This window comes from Vanacampus margaritifer, chromosome 17, assembly GCF_051991255.1.
Source record: "Vanacampus margaritifer isolate UIUO_Vmar chromosome 17, RoL_Vmar_1.0, whole genome shotgun sequence".
Taxonomy (NCBI): Eukaryota; Metazoa; Chordata; class Actinopteri; order Syngnathiformes; family Syngnathidae; genus Vanacampus; species Vanacampus margaritifer.
Genome location: NC_135448.1, coordinates 15,010,286 through 15,031,589, shown reverse-complemented (window position 1 = coordinate 15,031,589; position 21,304 = coordinate 15,010,286). Strand labels below are relative to the sequence as shown.

General features: G+C 37.9%; 1 protein-coding gene across 1 annotated transcript in view; it reads right to left on the bottom strand.

The window, feature by feature from the left end:
• Positions 1–6,746, bottom strand: part of col8a2 (collagen, type VIII, alpha 2) — an 88,121-nt gene extending 81,375 nt beyond the window's left edge. The window contains exon 1 of the mRNA XM_077549302.1: positions 6,630–6,746. The gene's annotated coding sequence lies outside the window, so the exon portion shown is untranslated. The remainder of the gene's footprint in view (positions 1–6,629) is intronic.
• Between the last annotated feature and the right edge of the window lie 14,558 nt (positions 6,747–21,304).

Here is a 21,304-nt window from a genome sequence, read left to right as displayed (position 1 = left end):
TCCAATTGTGGTCATGAGTGTAGATCCATCAAGACGGGTCAACGGTCACGGTTAAATGTTTTAAGTATCCCAAATACGTATTTATACTTTTTTTTTTATGATAGAGCATACAGAAGGCTTTGATGCAGCCTCTGAACTGCAGAGAACGGGTGTAGCAATGGTAGTAATTACAAAAATGGCCAGCAGGTGGCAACAGAGTAAAAGAGATCAACCAGGGCCACCATGTTTAAAAAAAGCTAATTTACCCACAGTTCTAAACAGATTTTTGAATGATGATGAAACTTAGCTATAATCTAATGCTAAATGCTGCAAAACGGAAATAGATAGAAATATACTTTTTTTTTCCTGATGAAAGAAGAGACTCAAATTTTTCTTTGGTAAGTTCCACATTTTCATAGCAATAGAACACAATATTCTGTGGGCCTGGCAAAATCAGTCAAAATCTAGTAAAACAGTCGGGAGCGAAGAGGGTTGCTTCAGTAAAAAAGGGCTGGGAGTGAATGAGTTAAAAAGTGAAATTGAAACTTAAGCAAGTAGCAAGTTTTCTACAGTAAATATTTGTTCCTGAAAATGAAAAAATACCTGAAATCTTTCACATTTCTTTGTTTTAATGTCGAACAAAAAATTAGTTTTCAGAAGGTTCCCAAGGTCAACAGCCTTTCTTATAAAGCAACTGAAAATTTGAATAAACAGTTCCCTAAGATTAAAAAGGTTTTAGATTTACTTTTTATCAGCCGTCAGATATTTTTCTAAAAAAAAAAAAAAAAGAGGCCGATACCGATTTTTGTCAAAATGCCAAATATCGGTCTATCCCTAATCGACAGTAACTTTTTTTTATGTCAATTCATCTTCTAGACTTTCCAAATACATTGCCAACATCGATCCTCATGACCGCACAAATACGTGTGAACAATACAAAGACAAAGAGCCAGTTAGTCCGTTTAAGGCAAAAATCCATTCCAGAGGAACAGGTTTGTATTAAACGGGTCGCTTTCAACTAAGAAAATGGGGACTTAAGCTCTATTATGTGAATTTACCATTAATTTCTCAGTTAAAGCTACATCGGAAATATTTGGACAAAAAGACACTATGAATTATCACTGACATGTTTGCGTGACGTAAGAAGAGAAATGTTGAACTTAAATGTGAAACCAAAGAAAGTCGAGTATGATGTCGATTTCTCAGCGGGAAACGTGTTAAAAGCCGGGGGTCCGCTCATGTATGCGGTTTTTCCAAGGCCGAGCCGTTTCACTGCGGCCCACCTCTTTCCTCAGACACATGGAGCCGTGCACACGAGAGAGGCAGAGCCAGCGTTTTCCTTTTCATGTGGAAAAAAAGGAGGGAAGAATGAGCCGAGGTAACCCTAGCTGCCGAATTGGCCCTGCAGGACCGAAAAATCTGCTACTCTCGCTTTCGCGAACACGTGGGGGCCGAATGCCACACTCGGTGGTGACTGAGGCGGGATCTCGACACCCTTTCCCTTCGGATCACAGTTTACGTTATATGCTGGGGGATGTATGATTTCAAAAAATCCCCAACTTTGTCTTTCCGTGATGAAAGGATTAACTTGGCGACCGGTTTTTGGCGAGTGAAGAAATGTCCAGATCGAGCAGCAAACATGACCCGAAAAACTCTGCAAGGCATCCAGCGTTGGCTTTTAGACAGTGAGGAAAGACAGTGGACTGGCTTTTATTTTGTTAAACCTTTAACCCCGCAGTCTAATATACTTAACAATGTTTCTCCTTGGCGCTGGAGTTCTGGCGACTTCTGTGTATTGTCAGGTAATTAGCAACACATGGAAAAAGACTTCACTAAATGTTAGCGCAGAGACATTTTCATCCTGCTGTTTTCAGTTTTGCTGAGGAAACTAAAGTGTTTTCCAGAAACTTTATGTTAATTAGTTGCAACAAGGAAGAGACTTTGATCCATTTCCCCCTTCCCCCCCCCCCCCCCCCCCCCCACTTGGGTCAAGGTTGCGGGGATCTGGAGCCTATCCCAGCTGACTTGGAACAAAAAGACCGACTACACCGTGGACTGGTCGCCAGTCAGTCGCACGGCACATACAGAGACAGACAACCATTCCCTGGTGACTTTGATCATCACACAATTTCAAGCTAATTTCAATCAAATCCAAACTACAGGTTCACCTCTTGGAATTGAATACACTTTCCCTTCATGAGCTCCTGGAAAGATTCTTCTTCGGATCCTCAGCAGCCTCGTAGTCTCGGTCATATTCAAAATGTGTCCCCTTGATGACCTCATTGAACTTGGGAAAAATGCTGGAACTTTTCTGACACAACCTCACGTACCTCTTATTAATTAACCTGCCGTTGCTGGTTTCAGATTCTACGTTCCGAATCCGAGCCCATCCCAGTGATCTGTGGCCGAAGGATTAACATCTATACATGGTTATTAGCGGTGCAACGGATCATCATTGATCTGTGGTCGGTTCGGATCAGGTCACACGGTTCGGATCGCCCGCGATCTGCGGATTGGTTGGGGGACACCATTCAGACATGTCAAGGAAGCTGAAACATGCTCAACGTAGCACGCCGCCCAAGGCTAACTTAACCCCTGGGCGTTATTTGTCCATTTTCTGGCTTTTTTATGCTTTTCTGTTTTTCATCAAAGAAAAAGCATTTGAAAAAAATACACTAGGGACCTGACATTTTACTAGGATTGTTTAAAAATGTAGAAGTTCAAATTGGCGCCATGCTGTAATTTATAATTATTACCAAACAGGAGGGAGAGATTCACACAAAGTTGTTGTAATAATGCCCGATTTTGGCTCATTGACTCCCATTATAAATCACAGTTTTTGATATGCTGTAAACCTGATGTGTTATAATGCATTTTCCGTGATTACTGATGCAATCGCTTCTTTGACGAGTCATAAACATGAAAATAGAGGAATTTGTGTGTTTAGAGTGTTAACACAAAAATCCGCTAGGTGGCGCCAAAGGCTAATAAATGAATACAAAATGCATGCATAAAAAAATTCTATTGTTATGACTTATAGACTTGTTTGAGCTATATGAAATATTCAAATTATTATTTTATTTTATATATATATATATACAGCATAGTTAGTCTTGCTATTAGCATAATACTGCTATTGTTGTCCATAGAGGGCATTAAAAAAATAAAATAAAATAAAAACTATATATGTGTAGATAGGTCTGATGCCACTGAACATTTTGAGTGGTTGAAAGTGAAAAAAATATTCAGAAATGACTAAGTTATCACACTTCAAAGGAAATGCCAGATTTTGGCACAAATTACAAGAACTTAATCAAACTATATAAACGTCCAGGGGTTAAGGTTCAAGTTGACCAAATAATACATTGACGGCAATGCAAATAGTCTTAGTCGACTTTTACTTGAAGCTTGACTTCCCTTTTACATGTTTAGGCTTTCTTTATCGTAGTTTTGATTGACATTGTGGTAAATCGCTAATTTAGGACGCTACGAAACCGCTAATTAATCATGTTGTCATTGTATGACATGGCAGAAGTCTCCGACGTAAGTTTCTAGCAGCTAGCTGTTAGCATTACCTTACAAGTGCCCGGCTGGGACTGTAGCTGTAAACGGGTTTGACAGCTGGTACTTGGCTTACTTCAAATCTTTTTCAATATTCTGGACTAAGGCTACTTTGTAATTCAATCTCTATGTTTAAAGGAAGGGAATGTGCCTTAAATAGCACTTTGAGGGTTGTTTTTTTTAAAGAAAAGATAAATAGAACTTATAAACCACTTTTGCCCATAAAAAAAAAACATTCAACTCACAATGTCAAACATAGCCGTTAAGATAACTTTAAGCCATTAATACTTTATTTTACACATGGACCATGTATAAAATAAGAATGTTTTTTCATCATATTGCGCTTAAAGCTGTGTTCGTAAATCCTGAAGGGCTGTATTAGACATTTTGAATTATTTTACAAAATAAATGAAGACAAAGTATCATTTATCTTTTTCTTTTTCTTTTTTTTGCTTACCCGAAAAACAATCCAATTCGTGACTCAAATCCGTGATCCGATCCAAACGGTGACTTTTGTGACGGTTCAGTCTCTTCCTGGTCTTCAGGATTCTTGTACTTAACGGACAGAATCTCACCGCATAAGTTCACATGCATCACCTTGCAGCTCTGATGATGTGAAAGGCGAGACTTTTATCGTCTGGATACTCGGGTCAAAATCCAGCACACCAAAACCACGATAAGAGTGAACACCTGACTGACTGTGTGGCCTCGGATCTGCATATTAAGTTCCATCTGCTTTGCGAAAACGGATCGGTCTGGATTTCCCAAAACATCCTCTTCCTTTTCCTGATTGTCTGCACTGATGAAATCAGCCCATTAGCGACAGGGAAAAGCGATTGAAACGAAAATGGCACTTTCAAGCGAGCTGCCTGCCACATGGAATCAAGTCTGTCTCCATGTGTTGTTATAATTAGCATTTAGAAATACAACCACAGTTGTTGTTGGGTTTTGCTTTTCAGATTTATGATGAGACCGTCCCATAACTCAGAGACAAAACTCTGCTGTTTAAAAAAACAAGTTCTGACTAACTGGATTGGCCTTAAAGGTGAGAATGAACAGAGATGAGGAGAGAGGAAAATGAGCGCAATTTTATTTGCGTGTTATAAAACTATAAATATGAAGTCTATTAATCATGTTACTGGCTTTGTTGGTAGACAATAAATCGCAACTCTAAATCCCACATTTCAACAGATGTTTGTCGAGATTATATTTGCTAAATAAGATCGTCCCTTCAGTTCAATCACCAAATCAGGCCGAGACGTCAAACATGCTGCTTTTAATGGGCTTTGGCGTCGGAGAAGCGCAATACGAAGGTCTCGGGTTACCGCAGCTGCACTCCGAAACCGTGCGCAATTTGGGAAGCCGATTTAGCCGGGGATGGCTCCAAGATAGAAACGGGATCCAGTGGACTCGATGCGACCTGGACCACCTCCGCCAGCGAACACTGACAGTGATGGAGAAGAAAAACAAAGCGCTGGAGGGAGGGAGAGGAATCGCAGAGGAAATGAATATCTTACGCTAACACATGGTGCGAAAGAAAGAAATGTCTCTCTCTCGATGACCTTGTGTTTTTCATTCCTCTCTCCGCCCTCCGCACCCGCTCGCTCTGCTTCCTCCTCCACCCCTCGCCCGCGCTCCTTGCCGATTGAAATACGCATTTGCTGAAAATGCGCATAACGGACATGCGACTGCCTGTCTGGTCGATGCTGGATTTCACTTTCCTTTCTTTTCTTTGATCCTTCCTCGGGTCACCTGACAACCTCACGACTCTGGCTGGAAGTGTTCGGTTTAGGTGAACGGTGTGGGATTTTTTTTTTCAATTGGTTTTAGGTGAACGAATGAATACACACTCACTCGCACGCACGCACCCACATACAAAAAAAAAATAAAAATAAAATTTAAAAAAGAGAGCAATGATGATGACATGTCAAATCGGTAAAATTACCGAATGAACAATACTGAGCTCTCCAGGAAGAAAAACAAAAAAAGGGGGGTAAGATCGAAAGAGGGCGGTGGCAAATGCGTGTTGACGAACGCCGTGCGTCAACAACCGCTTGAAGGTAATTTTGAATATGAAGGAAAAAAATTGATGCAATCGAAAACACGAGCACAGGACGGTGATGGGAACACGGCGTTGAAAAGATAATGAGCCAGTGTCTTGCGATAAACTGCTCAAGAATGACTTACAGATGACTTTCTGGCTGCGGTTTCCCTTTCATATAAATAGAGGCACCTCTATTAGACAATGATTCCGAATCCCGCGTATCGTGATATCTGCTTTCATTTCCGAGCGTCCTGCTCTTCGCTATCTCATGGTCTACCGCAGGATAATGTTCTCCTCCGGTTTCACCTCAAACCTGCTTTTGGTTTACGCGGGCAACGGGACGACCGTTTGTTTGCAGGACAACTTTGTTTGCTTACGCTCGTCAAATGATCTTGGCCGTTCCATTTCGTAAATACTTGAGTTGTTTGAGCGTGTCAACACAACCGGACTGGAATTTGTCACCACAAGGCGAAACTCCACCATTCGTTTTGTTTGGCGCTTATTTTCCCTTTCAGCACACTTTTCTAATGGGGGGGGGGGGGGTGTAATTAAGGTCCTTGTGAGGATACCGCGATCGAAAGTTTTGAATTTTTGCGGTAGGTTCGTGTTCATTGATTGCGGTGTGTTCTGCTAGTCGAAGGTTAAAGTGACCTTTTGAGTTAGAGGATTCATTTTGGTTCTTAACCAATGGGTGGCGAGCGCCATCTGGTGGGCCGCAAAGTAATTTCAGTTTTGTAACTGTGGCAGGGTATTTTTGAAATCAAATATTTCTCCCCTCCAACTGAGATCATCATGGACAAGTATTTAGTCATTAAATACAAACAATAAGAAATCAACAAAAATCATAAATTCCAAATGGGCCCTGGGCTAATTTTTACAGGAAAAGTTGGCTCCCATGGTGAAAAAGGTTAAGAACCCCTGATTTAGGAGAAAGAATTTTAGAGTTGAAGGGGAAAAACTGAACCCAAGATGAGGTCAATAGAACTGTTCAGTCGTGTTCCAGTTCCAGCAGTTGTGACGAGTAAGAAAAAAGACCCAGACTGACCTGCCCTGGCTTGGACCGAGATGACGATTCACATTTCCGATATCCAGCTGACGGGTCAAACAAGTGCATTCCACTTCCTTTTCCGACGCTGACCTCACACGTCAGCGGTGCCAGGAAATGATCCTTCTCCCAAGTCTATCTCTCGTGACCTGGAAAGGAAACAGACAGCGGCACTGTGGACATCCAATTGTCTCGTGAGGATTTTGTATGAAAATGAATTCACTGCAAACTTGCGAACGGTCAGCAGATGAAATATTTCAATTTCACTTCACAACAAATATCGTTTTTTGGCTCAATAAAGGTTGGAAAGCACTATTTTAGATTACCACGCTCTACCCCACCAAAATCATACCTTAAAATCAGTTAAATTAGCAATTTCATTGGAAAGTTTTAGATACGTTGCTTGAATGAAGTGGGGGGGGGGGGGGGTGAATGTGTGACAGTAGTTGGGTTTCCATTTTTATTCGAATTTTCAAGAAATGCGAAAATAAAATTGAATGGAAACGCTAGAAATTCGAAAAAGGGCACAAAATTCGCAAAAAAAAAGTTTTTACGCTTACAGGTGGTAGATTTTGAAGCATATCGGGAAAAAAAGGAAAATGCGACTTTTGGTGACGGAAACAGGTTTTGCGTTTGTAGTCGTCAAGCAATGTCGGACGATAAAGTAAGGTATGTTATTAAAGAAGCAAATATTAATGCTATTTTAGATGGAAAATAGCAAAGGAACGCTACGGTTTATACGACGTCATCACACGGCGCAATCGCTTCCTGTTTTTCTTCTTCTTTTAAATTATGGGTGGATCACATCTCTATGGTGTATACCGCCACCTACAGCGGCGGAGTCCCCTTTCAATATTCGCAAAAAAGGACAGATGGAAACGGGCATAAGTCGCATGTCAGTTGTTTATTTAATTTTTTTTATTTTTATTTTTTTCACCGAGAGAGCTCAGTACTGTTCATTTGGTAATTTTACCGATTTGACATGTCACCATCATTGCTCTCTCTTTTTTTTTTTTTTTTTGTATGTGGGTGTGTATGTGCATGTGCGTGCATGTGTTAGTTCACCTAAAACCTATTAAAAATCCCATACCGTTCACCTAAACCGAATACTTCAGAATCCAGCTGGAGTCGTGAGGTTGTCAGGTGACCCGAGGAAGGATCAAAGAAAAGAAAGGAAAGTGAAATCCAGCACTGATCAGACAGGCAGTCAGTCGCATGTCCGTTATGCGCATTTTCAGTAAATTTGCTTAAAAAATTCTAAGCAATTGGATGGAAACTCGACGAGTGTCACAGTCACCAATGAACCTTCATCCATTTATCGAACAGTCAAAAACTCGCCAGGCTCACAAAGACGACACTCACACTGAACCAACCAACCAAAGAAGTAAATAAGTTTGACTTCTTCCTACGCATTTTCAAATATTATATTCATGTTACTTTAATTTGTCTGTTTAGTTTCGAGGCGGCAAATATATTTGTATACAAGTAAATTGAATTAGGAGTTTGTTCAGGGAACAAATTCAACTTGTAAGTCGAGGTCCTACTGTACAGCTGATGTCATTTCCAAAATTGGCCCTTAGTCTGACGTGTTCCGTTTATGAAAGCATAATGAGATTTTAAGTCATGTTGAACGTGCCGCAGCCCTTCCACCAGTTGTAATGGCTTGCTTATTTAATATGTGTAATATTTTATTTGAACTGTCACACAGTTCACAAGTATCCAATTATGGGAATATGGAAATGTTAGATGTGATTTTTCCAGGAGTGTCTCTATTTTTGGGTAGCATTTTGAAGTGAAGTATACAAATCTATAAAGGCGTGTCAATGAAAGAGACACTGTTCAGTTGCTTGTCACTCTTTCCCGACCGATTCAAACGTTGCCATCCCTTTACCGCTGACTACAGTCGTTCTCTTATTCTATATTTCTGTTATTTTCATCATAGCTCAGGCTTGAGCTCGCTACACTCGTTTGTTGTGATGATATAACAGCTGAAAATGATCCCAGGGACACAATGGGACGTCTGCCTATTCAAGCATTCATCATCCTGGATGTCCCACCAACGGCTTTTTTTGCTTCCATTTCACTCTCACTGTTCTTAGTGATGGCGATTGCTTTCAATGTGTTTCTAATTACTGGAAGTGTCATGCCTTGTTCAAATTAATTACACTAATGACAGCTATTTTGTCGAGTCGAGTCGCTGGGGTGGTCCTTGGTGGCTGTTGCAGTTTGGGAGCTTAAAATAACAGCTTCAAAAAAAATCAAGCCTCAAAATTTATGGTTTATTTTTGTCGTCATCGTTTCGGATCGTTGTCGCTGAGTCAGCTCTGATGTTGCTGTTCACAGTTTTGAGCGTTGTACGGTAAAATGAAGGGAAAATGATCATTCAAACACAAAAAAAAATGTTTTTTAATACTTTGTCACTCACTCCCAAAAACGGATTTACACGTTTTTTTATGCTTTGTTTTGTTTTTAATGCAAGAGCTTACAGAAGGCTTTGAAAGCAATGGTGGTTATTAGAAAAAAAACGGCCAGCGGGTGGCAGCAGAGTATAAGAGATCAACCAGGGCCATGTTGCAACAAGCTCTTTTTGACAGTGTTTTCAACAGTTTTGTGAATAATGATGAAACTTAGCGATATTCTAATTCTAATTACAGCAAAACGGAAACAGATAGAAATATACTTTTTGTTCCTGATGAAAGAAGAGACTCTAATCTTTCTTTTGGTAGGTTCCATATTTTTATAGCAATAGAACACAATATTCTGTGGGGCTTGCAAATATCAGTCAAAATCCAGTAAAATAGCCAAGAGCGAAGGGGGTTGCTTCAGTGAAAATAGTTAGGAGTGAATGAGTTAATAAACAATAACTTTTTTTTAAAAAATCCTGATGAAAGAAGAGACTCTGGTAGCTTTCATGTTATTTTTTAAAACAATACAACACAATATTCTGCAAAATCAGTCAAAATCCAGTCAAACAGCCGGCCGGGAGCGAAGGGGGTTGCTTCAGTGAAAATGGCTGGGAGTTAACGAGATAAGAGCAAATGTTATAACGGCTTGTTTTATGTACGTAAGAAAGAGCCTCGTGTCACAAGGGGCGCAGTTTAAGCCATGAGGCGTGTGAGAAGGGTCATAGGTCACCAAGTGGGGCGGCGTACGGCCAAGCTGAGACCTGTGATTGACAACGCGTCTGTATAATTACACTTTGATGCTATGCGTCATATTTTCTCTCTCTCCAGTTACTGTATTATGTTATGTTTTTCAGTCATACCTCAAAAGTCGCTTATCCTGGCTTGACATGTTTTCCCGCAGCTGCTATGACTGCTAATGCGGTTAGCGCTGGAAAACCAAACAAAGCATGACACAGCACTCCATCACCTTACCTGATGATGTCATGATAACATAAATATTCCGTTAGCGCGGCGCTCTCACCTTCCACGCGTTAAAAGTCAAAGGCTTGGCTAGCTAGCTAAAGGCAGGTGCGTTGCGGCAAATCAGTGGCATTTTCGGAAAGTGGAGTCGTGACAGGGCATGTTTTTGAAGCCCCCCCCCCCCTCCTTCATATTGTAAACTTGAACCAGACCATGCAGCGCCGGAGGTGGGTGCGAAGTGAATGAGGGGGTTGTGTCCGCAAACAGTCCGCCCTTTGAGCTCCCGGCTAGCAGGTCCGCCCTAGTGGATCATGGCCGCTCATGGTGGAGGTGTCGCCATCGGGATGCTAAGTGCCTCTGACCCGAGACTACTCAACCGTGGCCTAATTCTTGCGTTTCATTAGAGCAACCATTACCACATGTTCCAACCCTAACCGCTTTAATCAAATCTACCTTTTAGAAAGGATCTCTGTTGGACATTTTAGAAGGTCACTTAAGCAAAAAATGTGGCCCGACATGAAAAATAATTCTGAAAAGATGTTGGTGATTTCCAAAGATCATCAAGTGAGCTATCTGAAATTTTTCAACATCAATTAATTGGTCCAAAATTTGGTAGAGTGGCACCTTGATTACGGAGTTGCAATCTTCCCAAATTTGAAATGTTAGATTAGGCCTTGTGACCTTTCCCCTCGCTCTTGGCACACATACTAGTTGAATCCAGCTAAGACTAGCATAGTCAAAACATTGTCAACATGGGCTAAGGTAAAGTCGTCCTCCTGCGGGGATGCGGCTATAATAGCATAAAAGCAAGCAACCATTTCGGATAGACTAGACCTTCTTCCGCATATGGCCAGAAAGGCTCCACAGCCGTGTGTGGATCTTTCGGGCGTCCATTAATTAGGTCAATTGTTTTGTGGTAGTTATTTTTTTGTGTAAAAAGTTCTGTCAGAACATTAAATCGGTGCCATGACCCGGATTCTCATTGCGTGTAAGAAAAATAACACTGTATTGTAAAATAAAGAAATAAGCTGTTTTTAGTCCTCCATGCTTCTTATGAGTGTTTTCATCGTGCATTTGTGTGATTGGTCATTTGTTACATCATCCTACATAATGTATATTAAACCATTCGCATTCATTCAACAAAATAAGCCAAAACGCGCACAGTAGGTAAATTTTCGGAGTAAATTGAGACAAGATCATCATGATTCTAGTTTATATACTCGCTGACATTTTTGTTTGGTGCTGTGCCGTGAGATTTTTCTCCTGTAATATAAGCACCTTAACTGACAAAACACAGACACACAGGATACAAGGATTGGTGGGGAATACATTAGTTCAGTAGCAGTCATAAAAGTAGAGTTGTGAAAATATTCACCTCATGGAGCTTTCCACATTTATCAGAATGTTTCCCCCGGGTGCTTCAAAAGCAGCATTTACGACCAGTCGGTATTTTTGGCACTGACGTCGGAGTTCAGCGGATGATTCATGTGAGGGGCATAAATGTCCAATGTACACATGCCATTTCATGGCAATTCACGTTATGGTTGTAGAGATATTTCAACGTACTGACATCATGTACTGGAATTCACACACTGGCCTATAGACGTACTTGTAAGGCGTTGTGTTCTGATTCGCTGAACTCAACTATAGAGCACTTTAAAGCAACCCCGATGGAACCCAGGGCCGGCAGATACAATCCAAACAACAAAGGGCCCGGAATTGAACCCTGTGGAACACCATATGTTCCGTTAGATATGTGACGTCATTAGGGTGTCAAAATTAGTGCGTTAATTTAAAGTGCCTTTAATGACCACCCCCTTACTTGGAACTGGGGGGATTCCAATCGCAACACAGCAGGCACGTCCACCTCAAAATTCAGCCGGAATAAATTTTATAAAAATGCGTATGTTTGTGGAGACTTGGGGTCAAGTTGTATTTCACAATTTTAAAAATGTGCAGAATTTTACAAGTTACTTCGTGTTAAAGATGAGGTAGCTCTTAATATGAAAAGAAAAATGCACTTGCGCTGTCACCAATGTCTTACAAATGCAATTATGCCATCTAGAGGCAGAAAAATGACCTAACCGCAAATCAATATCACACTTGTTTTTTACAGTACAGTACTTTTTTTTTTTTTAATTTTAACTCAATTATATGATTATGAAATGACTGCATCAATGACTTAAAGATGCAGCCATATTTCTATTAGTTTAAAACATTTTCCCACTTTTATGTTCACAAGAGTATGAAAAATAGAAAAATATATATTTTATTATACATTTTACTGTACATTTTGAACAGTTAACTATTGAAGTCATGCAATTAATTACGATTAACTCGGCTATAAATATCAAAAATTCATTTGAACAGTTTCTATTAGTTTAACATTTTTTTCCACTTTTGTTAACAAGTGTATGAAAACCTAGACTTTTTTTAATTGAAAAATTTGAAGAAAAAAAATATTGTACATTTTACTGTACATTTTGAACAGTTAACAGTTAAGTATTAATTACAATTAACTCATTCACTGCCATTGACGGCTATAAACATAAAAAATTCATTTGAACTATTTCTATTAGTTTAACATTTTTTTCCACTTTAGTTTTAACAAGAGTATGAAAACCTAGATTTTTTTTATTGTACATTTAGAACAGATATGAAATTTGTGATTAATCGCGAGTTAACTAGTGAAGTCATGTGATTAATTACCATTAAAAATGCCTGACCCCCAATTTTTTATATTTTCTTCTTTTTTTTTATTCATTCACTGCCGTTGACGGCTATAAACGTCAAAAATTCCTTTTAACAGTTTCTATTAGTTTAACATTTTTTTCCACTTTTGTTAACAAGAGTATGAAAACCTAGATTTTTTTTTGTGTACATTTAGAACAGATATGAAATGTGTGATTAATCGCGAGTTAACTAGTGAAGTCATGTGATTAATTACCATTAAAAATGCCTGAACCCCAATTTTTTTTATTTTCTTCTTTTTTTTATTCATACACGATAAACGTCAAAAATTCCTTTTAACAGTTTCTATTAGTTTAACATTTTTTCCACTTTTGTTAACAAGAGTATGAAAACCTAGACTTTTTTTAATTGAAAAATTTGAAGAAAAAAAATATTGTACATTTTATTGTACATTTAGAACAGATCAAATTTGTGATTAATCGTGAGTTAAGTCATGCAATTAATTACAATTGCCCCTAATTTTTTTATATATTTTTTTTTATGAATTTATGGCAGTGAATGAGTTAAAAAAAAAAATCTCTTGACACCCCTAGACTTCATATTGTATTTATTGTGTGACGGTCCAATTCACAACAAGCTAAAAAGCAAAACAATGAATTTTAGCTTTAGCTTTTTTTTTCATACAATAGATACATATGTGTTGAATATGAGTTTTGTGCTTTTTTTTTGAGTATGCAATTATGGTGTCACTGGTTGTAAAAAATATTTATACCGTCGTCTCCCTTGCTGGCTACTGTGATTAATGCGCCGCACTGCACACATGACGGAAGCTGGAACGACTACAAGAGAAGAGACTCAAAGAAAAGGACGATTAGTGACAATCAGCGTGCTGTGAAATGAAAATAACAGACGACGGTGCTGACATGACGCATCCTTTTGTCTGGTTCGGCACAGACACAAAAAGATTCTGGCTCATTCTTGACTCTTGCTATAAAATAGAAATTTGGCTCCCCCCCCGCCTCCCTTATAGGAACCATATGACTGTCCTTAAACGGGTTGACTGATGTGGACGCTGACAGTCGGCGGGCGCTGTGGGAGTCTTGACAAAATGCAACACACCCTTTGACAGGCTCATCCCTTATTCTCTCCCCGTGGTTCTTCGTGGGGGGGGGGGGGGGGGGGAGTATCAGCGGGTGCCGGTCCGGGTCGCATTGGCACTAGATGTGTAAGCGTCGCTGAAACAACACATGCGCTGGAATATGAACTTGGTCATGTGCAAACCTCATCTAAGGGACGTAAAAATTAAATGTAATGTTCAAGGACATGGGAAAATATTCCTGTTAGGATGGGTACAATTTTTCAATTGATTTGAACTCGTATGGTTTGGCGGATGAGAAACGCAGACTTTGAGCTCAAATTTGAAGGGATCTAAAAGTTGGGAAAAAATCCAGAGGCGGTTCATCTCTTTGTGTTTTTTGCATTTTCTTTTGGTTTTTATTGCATGTGTAAAAACCCCTTTCACAAGATGATAAGCCAAAATCAAAATTGATAACGACAGCCTTATTAAAGGTCTGTTCTGCAGTGATGCATCGAAACTGGCAAAAAGTGAACGGCGAAAACGGATCAAGCCAAGTCCAACGCAAAGTTATGAAACCGAGCTTCAAAGGAACCTTGGGTGGATCTGACACGATAAATGCAAACATAAAAATCCTGGATTAATGGCGTGGAATGTACATTTTTTTTGAACATCACAACATTGAATCGGGATTTAGCTGTCAGCTCGAAACAACAAGCATCCAAAAACAACATTTAGAATAAAAAAAAGACCTTGTGGGTTGCTGTCAAGTGGATTGTTAAAAAAAATGTTAGTTCTTCAAACGTTGTTGAACGGAAACATATGTTAGGAACGGCTGTGTATGAAAAATACAAAGGCTGAAATCAATGTTTTCATTAGAGCTGGGTATCGATTCTAATTCCCTCAATCGGTTCGATTTCGATTCACAAGAGTTCAGTTCAATTCAATTTTTTTTCCCGATTAAATTGGATTCACTTCAATTCAATCCGATAAAGCATCCTGATTAAAAACTCAAACAATATGAATTTTTCAAATGATTTAGTTTGTTAATGAAAGTAGCACGTGTTTCAATTCAGCTTTATTTCAGACAGAAAGAAGTAAAAACTTGAAAAAAAAAAAAAAAACAGCGAGCGGTCGAGACGCTTTCAATGTAATAATTCTATAAAATTATTTAACAGCATGTCCTTGTGCTATACATATTTTCCAGTAATTGAGCTTTTATAAAAAATAAAAAAATACAGATAGACTGATTTGAACAATTTCTATTAGCTTAACATTTTTTTTCCACTTTTGAAAACAAGAGTATGAAAACCTAGATTTTTTTTTATTGTACATTTAGAACAGATATGAAATTTGTAATTAATCGCGAGTTAACTATTGAAGTCATGTGATTAATTACGAGTAAAAAAAATTAATCGCCTGACGCCCCTAATTTTTAGTAATCATCTCGTCAGGCGATTACATTTTTTTATTGTAATTAATCGCATAACTTCACTAGTTAACTCACAATTAATCCCAATTTTTTATATCTGTTCTAAATGTACATTTTCATACTCTTGTTAACAAAACTAGTGAAGTCATGCGATTAAATAGGATGACAAATTTTGATTGCCTGATGCCCCTAATTTTTAATAGTCTTTTCTTTTTCTTTAAAAAAAAAAAAATATATATAAAATATTTTTATTTTTAATAATCTTTTTTTTTTTTTAAAGGAAAAGATTATTAAAAATTAGGGGCGTCAGGTGATTCCAATTTTTAATCGTAATTAATCGCATGACTTTACTAGTTAACTCACGATTAATCACAGATTTTATATCTGTTCTAATACAATTTTTAAAAAATCTAGGTTTTCATGCTCTTGTTAACAAAAGTGGGAACATTTTTTAAACTAATAGAAATAGTTCAAATAAATTTTTGACGTTTATAGCCGTCAATGGCAGTGAATGAGTTAATAAATGTAAGAAAATACTTTTAATTCAAGTCAACAGTAAATTTCAAGAAAACAGTTGGATAAAAAAAAAATGCCTTTAACTCTTTGACTGCCAGACGTTTTCAGAAAAGGGATGCCGTGGGTGCCAGCCGATTTTAAGCATTTTTGACTGATCTTTCAAGGTCCATAGAAAATTATGTGTTTGGACTATGGAAACACACATACTCCCAAAAAAAGATTGGACTCTCATCTTTCATCAGAAAAAAAAAGTTTGCTTCTACCTTATTCCGTTTTTCAGTAATTAACAATAGAAAATGGTTAGTTTCACCTCTGTTTTGAAACAAAATGTCTTTTAACGTCTTTGGCACTCCTCCATAGGATTTTACTAAACGTTATTTAACGTTTTTGGCAGTCAAAGAGCTAAAATTCTATTTTTCTTAAGATTTTATGGGAAAAATTCATTCAATTCATGGTTTTATGAATCGATAACAAGCCTGAAAAGGAAAATCAATTCGATAACGATTATTTGATTTTCTTATTTAAACCCAGCCCTCGTTTTCATAGACTAAGGCTATTAAAAATAGCGCAAATCTGAATTCATGCGGTTCTATCCTATTTTCCCCGTATTGGTAGAAACCTAACAACGGCTGGATGAAAGAATGACACCCACTCGCCATCATCACATTTACAAATCCTGCTGCACTTTTCAGATTTGACGCCGCCTCATTTTCCAACGTGACAGCATTTTTTTAATATGGAAAAGCGAGTCGCCGGTCAAATCGGTGGAGCACATTGGCTTCACGCTTGCCGCTTTTGAACGGCGATATCCGGTCGACTGCAGCTGCGTGGCGCTTAGCCTCGGGCCACTCTCTGCTGCAGGAGGGAGGCCTGGTTTGATTTTAGTCTTAGGCAGAGCAGAACCTTTGGCATTCCTGCTTTTCAATTGGAATTAATGCACTCGTTACCGCCTCTGAAAGCGATATAAATATTTGCTTGCGTTTGGGGGGGCGGGGGGGGGGGGGGTGGGCGGCCCCGCAATAATGAGGACAGGTGCAGTCTGCCCTCAAGGTCGGCCGGTGTAAACTTATACCTTCGATTTTCTCTCTCTCTCTTTCGCTCGCCTACTCACTCCATCCTCAAGTGAAGCGATTCCAACCTGGAAACTTTTGCGGCGGTTACATAAAATTCCAGCTCGAACGTCTGGCGGTTTCAAGAACAAAAAAAAAAAAAAAGGTGAAAAACAAAAGTAAGGTTGAAAAACTATTGTGAGAAAACGGGAGGCAAATATAAAGAGGATCGGGACCCGAAACTCTTCATCCAGTAGAGAAGACCAAGAACAAAAGAGCTGGAGGAAATTGGAAGCAGAGCGAAGGCAGCTTAGTCGCTCCCGTACCAAAAAGACCGACTTTTTTTTTTTTGTTTATTTATGATTTATGATAAAACTTTTGTGAATCTCCGATGCCGTCAGGGAAGATTTGTTTGCACAAAAACTGACAAAAACGTGTCGGGAAAATTGTCCAAAGTGTCCGGCATGCATTTGGCCTTAGTCGAGGAATTATGAACAGTTCAAAATAGCGGTCAGTGTTAGCAAAAAAAAAAAATCCTTCAGGCCTAAGAAAAAAATGTCAGGGAAAGCTTACTAGAACATCTGGACTTTATTTGGGGTTTGTCAGACACACTTTAAATGGTGGTAGGTGTTTACTGGCTCCATTTGAACTCATTCGCTGCCATCGACGGCTATGGACGTCAAAAATTCATTTGAACTATTTCTATTAGTTTCATATTTGTTTCCACCTTTGTTAACAAGAGTATGAAAACCTATTCAAAAAATTATTGTACATTTAGAACAAATATAAAATGGGATTAATCATGAGTTAATTATCAAAGTCATGCGATTAATTACAGTTAAAAAATATTTTATTTTTTGTTTAATTACTTAACTCGTTGACTGCCAAAAACGTTAAATAACGTTTAGTAAAATCCTAGGGAGGAGTGCCAAAGACGTTAAAAGACGTTTGTTTCAAAACAGAAGTGAAACTAACCATTTTCTATTGTTGATTACTGAAAAACGGAATAAGGTAGAAACAAACTTTTTTTTTCTGATGAAAGATGAGAGTCCAATCTTTCCATAGTCCAAACACATAATTTTCTATGGACCTTGAAAGATCAGTCAAAATGCTTAAATCGGCTGGCACTGGCGACATCCCGTTTCTGAAAACGTCTGGCAGTCAAAGAGTTAATTATTTAATCACAAATTTTATATATGTTCTAAATGTACAATAAAAAAAATCTAGTTTTTCAAAAAAATGTGAAACTAGTAGAAATAGTTTAAATGAATTTTTGACGTCTATAGCCGTCAAATCAAAAATCAAAGTATAACTTCAGATAAGCACACACAAAATCCAAAATTTGACCCATATCAGTTATTTAGTAACAGTTAGGATAAAGTTCAAATGGGTTGCAGATGCTTATATACGCTGGTTATATATACAGCGACCAAACCCTGCCTAAGACTAAAAATGGAGAAGAAGAAAAAAAAAAGCAGAGGGGATCAAATATAATTCAAAGTCAATACGGGGCTTGCTCTGAAAGAAAGCAAAACGTCGCAGAGGATCTCAAGAAAATTTACGACCCGATCGGTCGAGAGGTACACGAACCCGTGTGAAATTTGATCCCTGCCAACTCCAGCATTTGAGGTAGAATTGTTTTTGTTTGTTTTACTATTAACAGAGAACAATTAAAAAGTGTGAAGATTTAGGACTGATGGGGGGGATCAGCAACTCGTAACGACTCGTACGGTATTTCAGAGTGTGACCGGTACACAAATTTATTGAAATATGCTCGTCCCGTTGATATAATGCCGCCGCCTACCGCTGCTATTTGTGAAGAATTTAAATTGAAATGTGCAGAATTTCACAAGTTCATTCAAGTTAAAGATGATGCAGCTCTTAATATGAAAAGAAAAAAATCAATTGAAATCATCAATGTCTTACAAATGCAATGATGCCATCTAGTGGCACTCTTTTTTTTTTTTTACAATACAGTACATCTTTTTAACTCATTCACTGCCATTGACAGCTATTAGACGTCAAAAATTCATTTGAACTATTTTTATGAGTTTAACTTTTTTTTTGTTAACAAGAGTATGAAAACCGAGAAGAAAATGTTTTTGTACATTTAGAACAGATATACAATTTTTGATTTATTGTGAGTTAACTAGGGAAGTCATGCGGTTAATTCCGATTACAAATTGTAATTGCCTGATGCCCCTAATTTTTAATAATCTTTTCTTCTTTTTTTTTAAACCATAAATATTTTTTTTCCACTTTTATGTTAAGAGTATGAAATCTTAAAGGAAAAAAATGAGCTCTTGTTGGCTGAGTCTGCATTTTCCTCCTCGCTCACACTTAAACGGTGCTGTCAATCCTGCTGTCATCTCTTTTTCTGCTGATCAGACAAAACACAAGAATCAGCAAATCTGAGGTGATTAACTCATTGACTGCCATTGACGGCCATAGACGTCAAATATTCATTTGAACTATTTCTATTAGTTGAACATTTTCTTACCGTTTTGTTAACAAGAGCATGAAAACCTAGTTTTTTTAATTGTACTTTTAGAACAGATATAAAACATGTGATTAATCGTGAGTTAACTCGTGAAGTCATGTAATTAATTACGATTAAAAAATGTAATCGCCTGACGCTCCTAATTTTTCTTTTTTTAAATCAGGCGATTAAATTTTTTTAATTGTAATTAATCGTATGACTTCAATAGTTAACTCCCGATTAATCATAACTTTTATATGTGCGCTCGATGTACAATATTTTTTTTCTTCTAGGTTTTCATACTCTTGTTAACAAAAGTGGGAAAAATAATAGAAATAGTTCAAATGAATTTTTGACGTCAATGGCGGTGAATGAGTTCAAAGTTCAGCGCACCCGGAAGGCGCCTAATGATAGAGAACGTTCCACTTCCAAGTTTGGAACATTAATTGCACAAATGAATGGAAAGTGGTAACATATTTCATGGGATGAAAGAATAGATTTTTCTAAGAATTAAAAGAAAATGATTTTTTTTTTTTTATTCAAAAAAGGTACACTAAGGTTATAAAAAGTGTACACAACCCTGCTCGATGCCACGTTTCTGTGATGTGAAACGCGAGAACCAGATCAATTGTTTCAAATCAAATGAGATGATAAGATTGCACAAGTCTACACACCCTCACGACTGGGGATGGGGCGGTGTTCAAGTCAGGATGAACTGCCCGCTGTTGAAACTGAAAAAAGGGTCAAATTTTTTATTTTTTTTATTTTTTATGTATATATATATATATATATATTAGTGTTAGCGCGACAAATAAAGATCAAATCAAACCAATGCATATGAATGTTTTTTTTTTTTTTTTTAAATGGGCGTCAGCAGACACCAGCATCTTAATTGCCTCTGGTTAACTCCAAATAAAGTTGGACTGTTCTAGTAGGCTTTTCCTGCCATATTTTTTTTTTTGCATTCCAACAGAAGCGTGATGGTTTTGTGCTCACGCTGACCGCTATTTTGAACTGTTCGTAACTCCTTCCACCTTGACTAAGGTCCCAGTTCCAGCTGGAGAAAAAAAAACAGCCCGTCAGCGTCATGGCTTCAATGTCGGCATGGTGTTCTTTTCATTATGAACTTGGTTCAAAAGTTCAACTTGGGTTTCATCAAACCATAACACATTTCACCCACATGTATTTTGGGAGATTTTGCGATTGCCTGGTGAAATCAAGGTCAAACTTTTTTGACTATATATCTAAAAGGTACGTTTAGCAAACAAAAGATTAGACGATATTGGAAATTTTGACAAACGTCGGTAGTGGTCGTTTTTAAAAATCTGACGGCCGATAGAAGGTCAATCGAAAACCATTTTAATCTCAGGGAACTCTTTATTAAAATGTTCAGTTAACTTCATAAGGGATGTTACTGACCCTGAGAACCTTCTAAACCATTTGTTTTGGTTTGACATTAAAACAAAGAAATGTGAAAGTTTAAGATTTAAGGTATTTTCAAATTTGGAACAAAAATATTTACTGTAAAAAAAACTATAGAGAGCTATGGTATTTAATTGTTTAGTTTCCACTTTTTAAGATATACTGATAACATTCGGAACGCCCTGAACGTTCTGTTAGAAATTTAAAAGGATTCAAATTGTCTAACATTAAAAAAATTTAAAAATCTACATTTTGAAAACTCAGTCAATAATCATACTTTAAGACATTACAACAGTCAAGATTGCCATTTGTATTTTTTTTTTAATTAGACGCCAATATGTTTTCTAGGGGTGGGAATCTTTGAATGTCTCACGATTCGATTCGATTCCGATTTTTGGGTCTGCGATTCGATTCGGAATCGATTTGTGGTTAAGAACGATTTTTGATTCAAAATGATTAGAGTGACAATGACTTTTGCTTCAATCTATAGACGTGCAAGGAATCGTAATGATCTACTCCAGTCTGACTCGCTAATGCTAATTAGCGCGCTACTCGCGGCACTTTTATCACTCAAAAGAACGGCTCCACACTGCAAAAAAAACAACTTTTATTGGAAAAACTTGATCGTGACTTTTTCCTTCTACTC